This window comes from Humulus lupulus, chromosome 5 (assembly GCF_963169125.1).
Source record: "Humulus lupulus chromosome 5, drHumLupu1.1, whole genome shotgun sequence".
Classification (NCBI taxonomy): domain Eukaryota; kingdom Viridiplantae; phylum Streptophyta; class Magnoliopsida; order Rosales; family Cannabaceae; genus Humulus; species Humulus lupulus.
The window spans coordinates 133,015,161-133,030,427 of record NC_084797.1 but is presented as its reverse complement, the minus strand read 5'-3'; the positions used below and the strand labels follow the sequence as shown (position 1 = coordinate 133,030,427).

General features: G+C 42.6%; 1 long non-coding RNA gene across 2 annotated transcripts; it reads left to right on the top strand.

The window, feature by feature from the left end:
- The first annotated feature begins 11,387 nt into the window (after window positions 1-11,387).
- LOC133777673 (uncharacterized) lies at window positions 11,388-14,294 on the top strand. 2 transcript variants are annotated; one of them, XR_009868766.1, is made up of 6 exons: window positions 11,388-11,679; window positions 11,923-12,076; window positions 12,159-12,244; window positions 13,308-13,427; window positions 14,041-14,148; window positions 14,276-14,294. It is a non-coding gene; the product is annotated as an uncharacterized LOC133777673 (long non-coding RNA). The 2 variants fall into 2 exon arrangements; XR_009868767.1 differs by lacking the exon at window positions 14,276-14,294 and adding an exon at window positions 14,255-14,273.
- The last annotated feature ends 973 nt before the right edge of the window (window positions 14,295-15,267 follow it).

The window sequence follows — 15,267 nt, the reverse complement described above, 5'->3', positions numbered from 1 at the left end:
GGAGCACTCCAGCGATAATGGCCATTTTTAACTCTCGGCGCGTTAGGCTCCCCACTTTTGCGGCCTCCATATTGAACCGGTGAATGTAGCTCTTCAGGCTCTTATTCTCCCTTTGCTTCACGTTGGCCAAGCTGGTGCCTGGCATCGTGTAGTCCCGCACAGCATGGTGCTGTTGGAGGAATTCGTCAGAAAACTGCTGCCAGAACCTGATGGACCCCGGCCTTAGTCTTTTAAACCATTTGTAGGCGGGTCCTTTCAGAGTAACAGTGAAGCAATGGCACCTGGCACCACTTCCAATCCCCCTCAGTTTCATCAGATCATTAAACCCATCCAGGTGGTATTTTGGATCCGTGTTCCCTTCGTAGGGGGTCATGTTGGGCTCCTTAAAATTGGCAGGGAGTCGGATTACCTAAATTTCTCTCACAAAGGGCGACTCACAGTCGAAGTCCTCCTCAAAGGCCTGGCCGCCTGACGCGGTGACGATCTTGCTCCGCAGGCTCCTCATCTCCGTGTCTAGGTCCTGCCTCCTCTTGCTGAGAGTATCCCTCAAAGCAGACGGGCTAGGATCCGCCTATCCCTTGCCTTCTCGAGGCGCCACAGGGGGCGTGGTCCCTTTGCCCGCCCTCTTCTTATTAAGCTCCTCCCGCAAGTCTGAGGGTGCTCTTTTGGAGGTGACCTCATCCTCATTGCGAGGGGCAGCGTTGGTCCTCGGCGCTGGCTTCTGGGCCTGCTTAGGCAGTTCGGGGTGATTACGTTGCTTCGTCAGGGGGGTGTTACTTGTTGAATGTCAGGTTCTCCCATCATCTACCGGTACAGTGGTCTCCACCCCATCCTTTCCCTTCTCCTTCCTCTTAGACAAAGTTACGCTTGACTTACACTGCAGCAGGCCGTTAAGGACCTCTTGCATGTTTTCCAAGGTGGTTTCCAACCTTTGGTTCTTACGATGGAGCTCGCGTATTTCCTCTTCGTAAAACCGAGATTTCGAACTCGTGCTCACGGAGTGGACCCGGGGGTGTTTATCATGCCTACGGGAAAAAGGGCCTGGGTCTTGCCGGCCAGAGTTCGGTGCCTGCGGCGGTTTTGGAGGAGGGAACTCGTCAACGTTTACCGGTGGGGCTCTTGGAGGACTTCCTCCTGGTGGAGCGGCTGGTGATGAGGCCACCCTATCACCTCCGTGAACTTCAGGCTCTTTCGGGGGCTCCACGTCTCTGGATGGAGGGGCGTCCTTCATGGAGGCCTTCAGCTGGACTCCGTTCAGGTGAACCTCTACCTCCCGCGGCTCCCTCAGTCGCTTCGAGCGTCTTGGCATCTTCTTCTTGCCGGAAACAATGGTGGAACAGTAGCTTGAAACTAACGTTCCCACAGACGGCGCAAAACTGTTGACGGTGAGAACTCGTCAACTAAGTTGAGTTGGAAAGATTATCAAATCAAGATCACTAATCGGAAAGCTATAAAAATTTGAACAATAACTCAAGAACAATGATAGAACAATAATGGAGAATTCAGTCTTTCATTCACACTCAAGCCTCTGCTACAGTAAAATTTTCCAACCACCTCTCAGGTGGTCTTAGAGTTCATTTTATAGTAGGCTCTAATGGCCTTAGGTACATAGTGGTCCAGGAGACCAAGTGGTACAAATGTACTGTGTCAGGGGAGTGGCTTCAGAGGTTGTGGTCGTACATCCCGTACAGGAGCAGCTGTCAGGAGGATGTCTCCACTACTTGTCTGTACCCATGTCTGATGCGTGGTGGCAGGCATAGTGGCGCAAGAGGTAGTGGTGTTGGCTCTGACATATGGCCGTACACGTACGGACCATGATCCTTACCCCAGCAGTCCCACTGGCACTGGTATCCGTACTCAGTACTTGGTCGTACAAATATGTCCCATTCGACTCGTACTGGATCTCCTAAGCATAGGGATCCCAAGGTGTAAGGAATGGGACCCTTGGTGTGAGGTGCAGATCTTGGGTCCTTGGTATGAGATGCCTGAAGCCTCCCGAGGTCACTCACGAGTCTGGGCGATAGGCATGTGGCCCTGGCAGACGCCTAAGGATGCTTGGCGAGGCCCTCCTTGGCGAGGCCATGCTTGGTGAGGCCCTTCTTGGCGAGGCCATGCATGGCGAGGCCATGCTCGGCGAGGCCATGCTCGGCGAGGCCATCCTTGGCGAGGCCATGCTTTGCGAGGCCATGCTTGGCGAGGCCCTCCTTGGCGAGGCCATGCTTGGCGAGGCCCTCCTTGGTGAGGCCCTTCTTGGCGAGGGCATGCTTGGCGAGGCCGTGCTTGGTGAGGCCCTTCTTGGAGAGGCCATGCTTGGCGAGGCCCTCTTTGGCGAGGCCATGCTTGGCGAGGCCCTCCTTGGCGAGGCCATGCTTGGCGAGGCCCTCCTTGGCGAGGCCCTTCTTGGCGAGGCCATGCTTGGCGAGGCCATGCTTGGTGAGGCCCTCCTTGGAGAGGCCATGCTTGGCGAGGCCCTCCTTGGCGAGGCCATGCTTGGCGAGGCCCTCCTTGGCGAGGCCCTTCTTGGGGAGGCCATGCTTGGCGAGGCCCTTCTTGGTGAGGCCATGCTTGGCGAGGCCCTTCTTGGCGAGGCCATGCTTGGCGAGGCCCTCCTTGGCGAGGCCATGCTTGGTGAGGCCCTCATTGGCGAGGCCATGCTTGGCGAGGCCCTCCTTGGCGAGGCCATGCTTGGTGAGGCCATGCTTAGTGAGGCCCTCCTTGGAGAGGCCATGCTTGGCGAGGCCCTCCTTGGCGAGGCCATGCTTGGCGAGGCCCTCCTTGGCGAGGCCCTTCTTGGGGAGGCCATGCTTGGCGAGGCCCTTCTTGGGGAGGCCATGCTTGGCGAGGCCCTTCTTGGTGAGGCCATGCTTGGCGAGGCCCTTCTTGGCGAGGCCATGCTTGGCGAGGCCCTCCTTGGCGAGGCCATGCTTGGTGAGGCCCTCATTGGCGAGGCCATGCTTGGCGAGGCCCTCCTTGGCGAGGCCATGCTTGGCGAGGCCCTTCTTGGCGAGGCCATGCTCGACGAGGCCATCCTTGGCGAGGCCATGCTTTGCGAGGCCATGCTTGGCGAGGCCCTCCTTGGCAAGGCCATGCTTGGTGAGGCCCTCCTTGGCGAGGCCCTTCTTGGCGAGGCCATGCTTGGGGAGGCCCTTCTTGGAGATGCCATGCTTGGCGAGGCCCTCTTTGGCGAGGCCATGCTTGGCGAGGCCCTCCTTGGCGAGGCCCTCCTTTGGGAGGCCCTTCTTGGCGAGGCCATGCTTGGCGAGGCCATGCTTGGCGAGGCCATTCTTGGTGAGGCCCTTCTTGGAGAGGCCATGCTTGGCGAGGCCATGCTTAGCGAGGCCCTCCTTGGTGAGGCCCTCCTTGGCGAGGCCCTTCTTGTGGAGGCCATGCTTGGCAAGGCCTTTCTTGGCGAGGCCATGCTTGGCGAGGCCCTTCTTGGCGAGGCCATGCTTGGCGAGGCCCTCCTTGGCGAGGCCATGCTTGGCGGGGCCATGCTTGGGGAGGCCCTCCTTAGCGAGGACATGCTTGGCGAGGCCCTCCTTGGCGAGGCCATGCTTGGCGAGGTCCTCCTTGGCGAGGCCATGCTTGGCGAAGCCCTCCTTGGCGAGGCCATGCTTGGCGAGGCCCTCCTTGGCGAGGCTATGCGAGGCCCTACTAGGCGAGGTGGAGCCATTTGGTCACTTCGGCCTATGGCAAGGCGAGGGCTCACGGGGTACCCTTGAGGCTTTGGAGGTACCCACGCAAGGCCAGGCTAGACCTTATGTGAAAATTGAGCATGTACAGAATGAAAACGCTTTAACCTAAAACCCAAGTGAATCTCTCTATAATAACACTAGCACCTTGGAGGCTCTGATCAATTGCTTGAATAATTTAGAAAATGGCTGAGCACTAGGTCCTATTTATAGAGTTCAAGGAGTGAAATTAACCCCTTTTAATTTGAATAAATAAATGATTATAAAATGAAAAGATTTGACTTTTCGTTCAACTGACGCCTAGAACTTGGTCAAAAATTTTCAAAGGCATGTCTAAGTTGTTAAGGCTATTTTTAAAACTCAAAAAGTCAAACTTTCAAAACTATACTCATGGAGCATATATATCGCCCACCCTAGGCGATATATCGCCTCCCCCTATATTCCCAAGGCTTGTTCGATCGTTCGTGCAAATTCGACGTGTTTTACGTATCTTCCGTAGGCGATATATCGGCATATGCTGAAATATTAAACACGTATTTGCTCTTTTTTAGCATAATTTGAATTGGATAAACAACTTTGACTATGTCATAATACGATCCTAACAGTTGTTGGAAGGTTCTAGAGCTTCTAGTTCTTTCTTTTATTAAAATTATTCATCAAAATACTTAATTCCATAATAATCATGATTATGACATGTGTCACACTTTCATTAGCTCTATCTTACCATAGGTTATAATAAATATATATCTATGACCAGCAATATTAATCAAACCTTATGTTATAACTAATATTCTTAAACTATAGGTTAAACTTATAAAATCCATAACTGTTGCTATGAGTTTCCAACTAAGTCCCTACTTGAACAAAAATCCAAGGTAACTAACATACTACTAACTAATACTAACTACTACTACTATCTTGCTAGTTAAGTAAATATTCTAGGACTCTACATTGGATCATTACAATAAGTTCGTCTCTCACCAACCTTTGGTTGTAACTTACTGCGTATACCCATTACTTTTAAATCCAACCAAGCTTTAATTCCATCCTTACTCCGACTAGGAATATTGAGCAATGTACTAATTCAGCTATCCGACATGTTTTTCTCAATGTCCATCACATCCAAGTTATACTGCAAAACCAAATGCTCCCAGTATTCAAGCTAAAAAAAAATTAGATTTCTTCTTCCAATAACCTACCGCACCATCTACAACCTCTGTTTTTTCACGCCTAAATTTTTTTCTCTAATTTGTATAATTTCTAGGCTTACCGAACTTGCATTGGACTTTGTTCAACTTTGTTAAAAAATTTCGTCCAAGTCCAAATTCAGGTTTACCATTGAAGGCATCTATCCAACTTCGAAATTTATGTTCTTTGGATAAGAGCTTTCGATGTCTCATATGACAATTCTTTCTAGAATGTTTTAAATATTCAGAATGAGTCCCCTCTTTACAAATGGGACATGCCTTGTACCCTTTCACACTAAATCTAGAAAGATTACCTAAGGCTGGAAAATTATTAATGGTCCACAACAACACTGCTTTAAGATTAAAAAAAAATTTCATATAAGCATCATAAGCATTAACCCCCTCATACCACAATGTGCTCAAATCATTAATTAAAGGAGCTAGGTATACATCAATATCATTTCCAGGTTCTTTAGGACCAGATATCAACAAGGTCACAACCATGGCGGTAGATTATAGATGAATAACATTACAGGCCAACAACTATATTTGCTACTAAGGGAAGTGTGTGGATTAATTCCGTCAGCAGAAAGACCCAAACGAATATTACTCGGTTCATTGCCAAATTCAGGCCATTTAACATCTATTGTTTTCCAAGCTGGCGAGTTAGTTGATTGTCTCAGCTTACCATTCTTTACTCTATCTTTGGCATGCAAAATTAAATTTTTAGCATGATCATCATTTCGGTACAACCAAACCAAACGAGGTATCAATATTATATACCATAAAACCTTTGCAGGGACACATTTTCTAACTGCATCTGAATTTTTTTTCTTTTGCCATCTAGACTCGCCACACGTCGGCCATGCAATTGCATCAACAAATCTCTTTCGATATAAGATGCAATCATTAGGACAAGCATGTATTTTTTTCATATTGCATACCTAACGAACACAATGTCTTCTTTGCTTCATAAAATGAAGATGACATTTCATTACCTTCTCGTAATAATTCTCCTAAAAATGCTAACAACTCTGTCATTCCCTTATCACTCCACCCATGTTTGGCTTTTAAGTTATACAACCTAAGCAGTGTGGATAATTTAGTGAACCTTGTAAAATTAGGGAAAATAGGTTTCTCAGCATCTTCGAAGATTGACTGAAATTTAATTTGATCCACATGTGATTCATATTATACATCATCAATCATTTCTGCAATATCATCAACTTCATAATCCACATCAAAATATTTATTATTCTTAGATGGTCCATCATCGGTGACTTTCATTCTTTCTCTGTGCAAAAACCAAACTTTATAACTTTTGTCTATTCCATTCCTAAATAAGTGATCTTTTATTTAAAAATTGTCATCCTGACAACGTTATCACACTTAACACAAGGACAAGGAATACTATTAGGAGATTGAGTATTTCTTGCACAAAATTGTAAGAAAAACTTAACTCCATTCCTATATTTCATGGATAACCTATCCGCTGACATACAATCTCTATCCATTGTCAAACTTCACACACAAAAAAACAACCAAACAAAGCAACAAACATTAACAATTAGGTTCGTCGATTACCTAATTGACAAGTAAATAAAGGAAACAATATGTCCAAAAAAAATTGGGCAGCATTTTCCCTATTTCTATCACATTTCTCAAATTTAAAACATGCATGTATACAACACATGATATACAAAAAAGTATTCAAAAAATCAATCAACCATGCATAATTTTCATATTAATATATCTAAAAAAAATTGGGCAGCATTTCCCCTATTTCTATCACATTTCCCAAAATTTAAATGAACCTATATTCATCACATAAACACAACAAACCAATTAATCAATCAAACATGCATAATTACAGTCTTCTATCACCGCAGCACACAATCCCAGAACCTATCTCCACTATTTTATAATTCCTACATTCCACTAAGTTCAATATCTTAATTATACATTAAGGTTTAAAATATTACCTCTAACATAAAATCCTCCAAAACTTGATCTCACCAACAAAGTTGTCAACAAAGTACCTATTCAAATATAATAATAAACAACAAAAAAGAAAAAGCTAACTAAATATAAAGAAAAGTATACTAAAGTTATTGTAACGATCCAAAATCACTAATAAGGCTTAAGGGCCTTGATTAGTGTGCCGGGAGGGCATAAATGGGATTAGAATGAATGTTATTGATTTAAATGTGTAATTATGTGATTAATAGTGTTTATATGATAATTGATGATAATATGAAATATATATGTGAAATGTGAGAACCACATTATTATGTGGATAAATCTGCAGCCGGCGACTTGGGGCGATCCTAGGGAGCTAGATAGCGGGAAAGTCACAGCGAGGCTTAATGCTTGCCCTTGGGTAAGTCAAGGGGTATTTTAAGTATTGGGTAGTGATTTAGACTATCAAGTGATGAAAATAAATATATGGAGATATATTTGAGGTTAGGATGTTTAGGCGGGAATACTGGGGAATTTTACTATTTTGCCCTCGGGGACGTTTTTGGTGCCTCGAGCTTTGGGATTAGTCTAATAACCTAAGGATATATTTGGAAAGACTTTGAAAATACTAGACAGAAAGTGTAAACCGACCCTCTCAACCTTCTCTCTCTTCTCTCTCTTAAGGAAGAAGAACAACTCTAAATTTTCAAGAGAATCAAGCTAAATATTTGGGAATTGAAGGGAATAATATGGAGGATTAGCTCAGGAACTGATCAAGGACTAAAATAGAGCCAAGGTAATCTTTGAATTTTCGTTTCTATGGTTGGGAATTTTGAGAAAATGGCTGAGTTTTTAATGGTTGTGGTTTTGGTATTCAAGGTTGGATTTGAGGCTGGAATCTTTGAAGTTAGGTCAGGGAACTATTGGAGAAGTGATTCTGTAGCCGAGGTAAGCTTTAATCCAAGGTTTAATGGTTGAATTCAAGTTTGGCATGGCTGGGTTTTGTGTTTTTAAGTTAGGAAGTTTCAGTAATAGAAATGGGTTTTTGATAGGTTTCTAGCCTAGGATTCAGCTAGGTTGAGTTGTTGTAATCTTGTGGGAAGTTTGTGGATAGTTGAGTTGAGGATTTGGGGTGGTTTTGAGTGAGCTTGCATGAGGTTTGAGAGTAAAAATGGTGATTTTTCTGGGTTCGAAGGGGTCGGGCCGCGGCATAGTTCTTGGTGAGCCGCAACCCTTCGAAGCTGATGGATGCTGAGGAAGGAGGGTGGGTCACGGCATGGTCTAAGCAATGTCGCAGCCCTTACCTATTTTTAGGCATTGAGAGGTCCCTCATTGAGGCCATGCCATGGCATGGTTGGCTAATGGCGTGGCCCTTACCTATTTTTGGGATTTTGAGATTCTAGGCTTGGGAATTTAACCTAGGGTGCTCAGGATTGAATCTTTTACCATATTTGGTGAAGTTCAATGTTTCGGGGACTAGAACTTTGTCTAGAATCTCATTTAAGATTGTTAATGGTATCCTTTATCTTGGTTGTGACTAGGTGCTAAGCTAGGGCTCGGGGATCGGATCGTGCTCAAGGAGCATTGCTTGTAACTAGTTCGTTTGAAAGCCAAAGGTAAGAAAACTACACCTGGTTGAATATTTGAACGGGACTAAGGGCTCCCTGAAATATATGATTGAAAGAATGGTATTATGCCATGTAAATTGTAAACCAACGGCCTAAGCATGCCACGATTAACTTGTGCAATTGGCCTGGCTCGAACACTGGTATCCGAGGACAGCTTCTTATGCACTGAGCTCGGTTTAAGTGGGCCGGAGTCAGTGGGTTAAACAGAGGGTGTGGTCTAAATGTTGTGTATGTTGTTTTCTTGCTGGGCCTCGGCTCACGGATGCTGCGTGGTGCAGGTAAAGGCAAGAGCAAGATCGATCAACTCTGATTGGAGAGCTCTGCAGGGTGAATGTACATGACAGGCCGCTCAGCCGCCACAGTTGAGGAGATTACAGGGATGAGAGGACCAGAACCTTGTATTTTGCCTTAGTATAGCTAACGTTTACTTTTAACTGCTGAATTTTGTAAACTAGCTTTTAAACATTGTGATTTTGGGGATCCCTTCTGTAAATTGTTTATAATTTATAAAATGTATCTTTTGCGGCCAAAATGTCTTTTAGCCCTAGAACACTTTAACTAATGACACGTTTTGATTAAATGACTTGATTAGCAAGTCTCACACCTTTATAAACATACAGTGTAGCGGTCTTGGCTATCCAGGGCATTACAACTTGGTATCAGAGCGTCCTAGGTTTAAGGGTTCCTAAAGACAGGCTGGACATGTACATTCGCTGCTAGAGACAAGCTCAAATCAGGGTTCGGTAATGTGTATATGTGTTTATATGCCTATGTGCCTGAAATGAGTTATGAATGTTGTTGTTTAATGGATTTATAGGAAGCATGAGATACTGATTTGGCCTGGCCCTTGACTGTTGTGTGAGAATATTGAGGCGTGTTTATTAGCATCGCCGTGCATGTAGATGAATATTTGGATGATTAATTGTATATCGTGCATGGGTGAATGCCTGTTTCATAGATATTATGTAATGAGATTGGAGGCGTGCTTATTAGCAGCTGGTGCATGAGAATGGATGTTTTTATGTTGATTGTTTATGATTGGTTATGTTCTATTGGTGGATCTTGGAGAAGTGTTTACCTTGTCATCATGATCTGACTGCCGAGTCGTTATTTGCAGATTGACTTGGATAGCTATGCGTCCAAGAAAATCTACACGACTAGCCAGCACTAGGTCCGGGACCAGGGGTGATGACCAGGGCCAGACTCCTCCGCCAGTGCCTGAAAACTGGTAGGAATTAATGGCTGAGATATAGGCTCAATTGCAGAATCAGGACGAGAAGATTCGTATTCTGTGACAGCAGGCTCCATTAGGGAGTGCTGCCCCTATTGTACCACCTGCAATGGTACCAGTTGTGTAGTCTGGAGAGGTTGGAAACAGATGGGAGTCGTTGTATGAGCGGTTCAGGAAGCAGCAACCCCCAATCTTTGAGGGTGGACCGGATCCACTGAAAGTCGAGCAATGGCTAACTATGATTACTATAATTCTGGATTTCATGAGAATATAGGGGCATGATAGAGTGGCCTGTGCAACTTATATGGTGAGGGAGGATGCTCGCATCTGGTGGGAGGTGGCATCACAGACCAGGGATGTTACTACCTTGAGTTGGGAAGGTTTCAGAGACTTGTTTAGTCAAAAGTACTACAACGTTGCTGTCAGAGCAGCGAAAGTGAATGAGTTTGTGGGTCTGGTTCAGGGCAACATGACTGTTACTGAATATGCCCTAAAGTTCGATAGACTTGCGAAGTTTGCATCAGACCTTGTGCCTACCGATGCAGCTAGGCAGGATAGATTTATTAGAGGGCTTAATGCTATGATAGCCCGGGATGTTAGGATCACAACGGTACCTGGAGGAACAACTTATGCCCAGGCCATTGAGAAGGCTCTTACCGCTAAGGAAGCGGAGAATAAGATATGGAGAGATAGTGCAGCAAGAAAGGAGGGTCGCAGGGCCGTGCCTCCATATTTTGGATCTGGTAGGGGCGGAGGCCCCAGTGACTTCACGAGGAAAACTCCTGACACTTCAACCGCTCCTGGTCCTGATAGGAGGGGTCGGGGTGGTCGTCAGGGTGGCGGTGAGGCATGGCGGACCTATCCAAAGTGCCTGAGGTGTAGAAGAAGCCATCTGGGTGAGTGTCGGGCCAAGGCGTGCTTTGTGTGCGGAGAAGTAGGGCATCTCAGGAAAGACTGCCCAACGGTGAAGAAAGGTGAAGCAAGTAAGGTGGATAGCTTGACTTCAGCTCGAGTATTCACCTTGACTCAAGCAGAGGCCGAGGCTAACCCCTCGGTAGTGACAAGTCAGCTTTCTAGCGCTGGCACTCCTTTTACAGTATTGATTGATTCTGGTGCTACACATTCTTTTGTTTCTAGTAAAGTGATAGATAGATTGTGTGGACCTAGTGAGTATCGGACTGCAGGGTTTGGGACTTTATTGCCTACCAGGGAACTGGTAGTTTCTAGGAGATGGATTAGGGCACTGCCAGTGATGGTTGATGGTAGTGAACTCTCGGTGGATCTGATTGAGTTAGACATGGAGGATTTTGATATGATTTTGGGGATGGATTGGTTGGTCAGGTATGGTGCTACTATTGACTGCAGGAAGAAGATGGTGACTTTTGAGCCTGAGGGTGAGGACCCTTTTGTCTTTGTCGGTGCAGTGTCTGGACCCCACGTACCCATGATTTCAGCGTTGAGAGCCAGGGACTTGTTCCAGGGGGGATGCATAGGTTTTCTGGCCAGTGTAGTTGATACTAGCAGTGTTATGCCGACAGGGCCGAGAGAGACTAGATTGGTGTGTGAATTCTTAGATGTATTTCCGGAGGATTCACTACACCAAACACCCATTACCATAACACATCATTATAATAGTATTTAAAAAGAGTTATTGTATATGTGAAATATTTCGGGTGGCAAAGTAAAATAAAATACCGCCAACCAAAATGACTAAGTTGTTTCTAGTTTCCCGTGTACCCATTTCCCCTTACCCATTTCTTCTTCTTCAATCTTTCTCTTCACGAAGGCTAGTAGCTCTCTCGGTCTCTCTCGGTCATTCCCGTAGGCTAGTAGCTCTCTCGGTCTCTCACTCCCCTTCACGAAAGACAAATCTGAGAAGGGCTTCACCACATTCGAGTCAAGGGTTTCTCTGATTCAAGATGAAATTACTACAGTTGAAATTTCTTGTTTCAATCCGCGAAGAACAACGAAGGAGCTTTACGGTACAGTCTCTTATTCTAATTGTTCATCACTCTAAGTTTTTACTGTAATTTCGTTTTTGGTTGTTTCATCATTGATTTAATTATTCATCAGTCATATTTTCTCTTTGTTAATCAATTTATATAAGTTAAACTCATATATATATATTCGTTTTTTGGTGTGTTTTCGGATAAGAAAAATGTTTACATATAAGTTAAACTCATATATATATCTGTATATAAATATATATACGTATGTGTGTGCAGCTATCGTCCTTCGTACAATGTTTCCCCGGGATCAAACATACCCGGTATCCGCAGAGAAGACGGCTCTGATGGTGCAGTGGTCCTCCAATGCATGAAATGGGGACTTATTCCCAGTTTCACTAAGAAAACTGAGAAATGTGATCACTATAAGATGGTAAAATCTTAACTTTGGCTTTGTTCAAGATGGTTTCTTTTTTATAGATATTATAATTTTTTTTTGGTTCCTAAAATTTCAGTTTAATGCTCGATCTGAGTCCATCAGTGAAAAGGCTTCTTTCCGTCGTCTTATTCCTAAAAATCGGTGCCTTGTTTCAGTAGAAGGGTATGAGTACTTCTTTTGTTAACTGTTAGCTTCTCCTAATTTATGCAGCTGTTTTCACTTGATAATTCATTGAAGTGGTTTCAGTTGACAATAAACATGACCCCTCTTACAAATTTTGACATTTTTCAGATATTCTATGAATTTGGACTCTGTTATGCACAAATGAAGTGTCAATATTTTATAAAAAATGATGCTTTATATGGGAGTGACCGTTCACTGAGTTTTTTCTAGTATATATATATATAGAAAGAGTGAATATAGGACATATCTGGACTTGCTTGCTGTTTTAAAGTATATATTACTAAGCTTTAAATAATGCATTAAAGGTGTTTGACAGAATGCTTCAATGAGATATATGAGTAATTGCTTGTAAATGAGTAAATGGGATTCTTGGCCTAGAATCCTTTCTTAATTTGACTTTGTATGCTTCTTAATTTGGCATTGAATTGTGAGATATACGACACTTGTTTTTGTTAAAAATGATGTTTAAATACATGGTTGAGGATACTTGTTTCTTCCATGAAGGGTCTTCTAGTACTGTTATAGCCAACAAAACCCATGAAAATAACTAGTAGCTGCTTTGTCCATAAGTATAATGTCTCCGAATAACCCAACACTATATTTACAACACTGCTCTGTTTACTATTCCCTATGTCTTGTTTGGTCAGTAGATAAAAGGACCCCATATATTTCTTGTTTTGCAATGAAGAGAAGAAAAGTAATTTGTGTGCTGCGTTATGAGAAACTACTACACAGATAATTACACATATACACACACATACACACTTTAAGCAGGCATGTAAGTGAGTTTATTCCCCACAATAATTCTGGTGGATGAGTTGGCACATTGATTAAAATATTTTCATTAACCTATAAACTATTTTTCTTTCAAGATAACAAATGAAAGTGGTGGCAAGAACTTTTACTCTGTTCTGGGATAGATTTAGTACCAAAACCAATATAAATGTCTGCTTCTATGTTGGTTTTCTGCTAGCATGAACTGAAGTCTTTATAAAGCATATGCAGGGATTTGACAATTGTTATTTAACATTTGAAATTGCAGACAACCTGCTGGCTGGGTTTAAATATGAAGGGATTTGACTATTTATTTAATGACTTGGTGCAAGATCTAAATAGATTTATTGATGAGAAGAGTGAAAGCAGAGGAGAAAAAATTTAGCAGGTATCCCTCTATTTTTTCTCTTATTTTTCTTTTCTCTTTATTTTTTCATTTTATCAAACAACTCATTTTCTTTCTCTTTATTTTTATGCATCGATTTCTTCAGTAATTTATCAACAAACAATGAGTACATTGACAGAATAGATTTTGAACTTGTAGTAACATATTCTTGAGAAATTTCTCTTGCCAAATTCCTATTTAAATAAAAATAAACCACTATGATTGATAATCTGAAATGATTGCTATTGAAACTGAAAGTTGAAACAACCTTAAATCATGTTGCCAACAGTAAAAACATAGGAGAAACTGTAATTGAAACCAGCTTTAATCATGTTGCCAACAGTAAAATCATAAAATAAATCATATTAAACAGATTTAAAACTTGTTACACAACAGTGAACACTTTTTGTGAAGCTGTAGGTCCTGGATTTATTTTTGAAAGAGTAAGTCTTACATTTAAATCATTTCTGTAGAGAAGTTTTTTTGCACTTCTCTTGTGAACTTCTGAAGCAGGCATATTAGGTTCTAAATTGATTGGAACTTGTATTTCTTTTCTTTGATTGTTTTTTTCATTTTTTATAATCCAATAAAAGTCAAGGAATTCTTTATATTGTAGCTTTACAAGATACTGAAAGAGCACAAGAATCCCAAGGTTCTTAGCGAGGGGCTACTGTGGATGGTTTCAGCAGTGGAAGATTTTGGCATCTCACATTTGAAACTTAAGGTTTGGAGTTATATTTGGGCCCTATTTTCTTTTTGCTTTGTCTAACTATTAGTTAATAATTACCATATTCAGCTATTAAAGGAATTGATATATTTTGTTTTACAAGATTTAATTGATTTTTGTAAAGATACTGGACTGCACTCAAGTGCAGCTGCTACTAGAAATTTTTCTATCAAGCTTTTGGGTGTTTTGCATAAATTTGTTGGCCCAGGTTGATACTCATTTTAAATATTTAGTTGAACTGCTCCGAAACATTGATTTTTTTTTTATAATTAATTTGTAACTCCCTCCCACCCCTTTTCTTTTGTATATATTAAAGGGTTTCTTTCTGATGTTAAACCTACACTTCTTAGTGCACTGGATACGGAGTATGAGAAGAATCCATTTGAGGTGCTCCAACTTAATCATTCAAGATGCATGTATTGTTCATTTTTGTTTATTTGTTACTGATGTATTCCCATATCTTATCTAGGGTGCAGCAGCAACTCCAAAGAGAACTATTAAATCAGCAGAACCTACATCTGCATCTTCTGGTGGACTAGATGGCCTGCCACGGGAAGATATTAGTGGGAAGATTACACCTACCCTGCTTAAAGGCTTACAAAGTACGGATTGGAAGGTAATATTTTGATCATAATTAATGTTTTTAGGGATGGAGCCTGACACCTGCCTGCTGCTGGAAGGTCCAAAGGGGAGATATTTAGCAGCCATTGTAGTGTTTTGATGTTTTGTATTTTCTGCTTTCTAGGCTCGCTTGGAATAAATTGAAGCTGTGAATAAAGTATTGGAAGAGGCTAACAAGCGCGTCCAACCCAATGGAACTGGTACATTCTATCATGTGTTTAAATTCTCTCTCCCTCTATTGTTATTATTTATTATTGTACATGCTATTCAGCCTCCTTTATATCCTCCCATTTGTTAATTATTGTTTAATGTTTATTTTCAGCTGAATTGTTTGGTGCTCTAAGGGGTCGTCTAGGTGACAGCAACAAAAATTTAGTCATGGCAACATTGACATGCATTGGCAATGTTGCATGTGCAATGGGTCCAACTGTTGAGAAAGCAAGCAAGGTTGATTTCTAATTCATGATCGCTAATTTTATGTAGTGTACTCTTTAA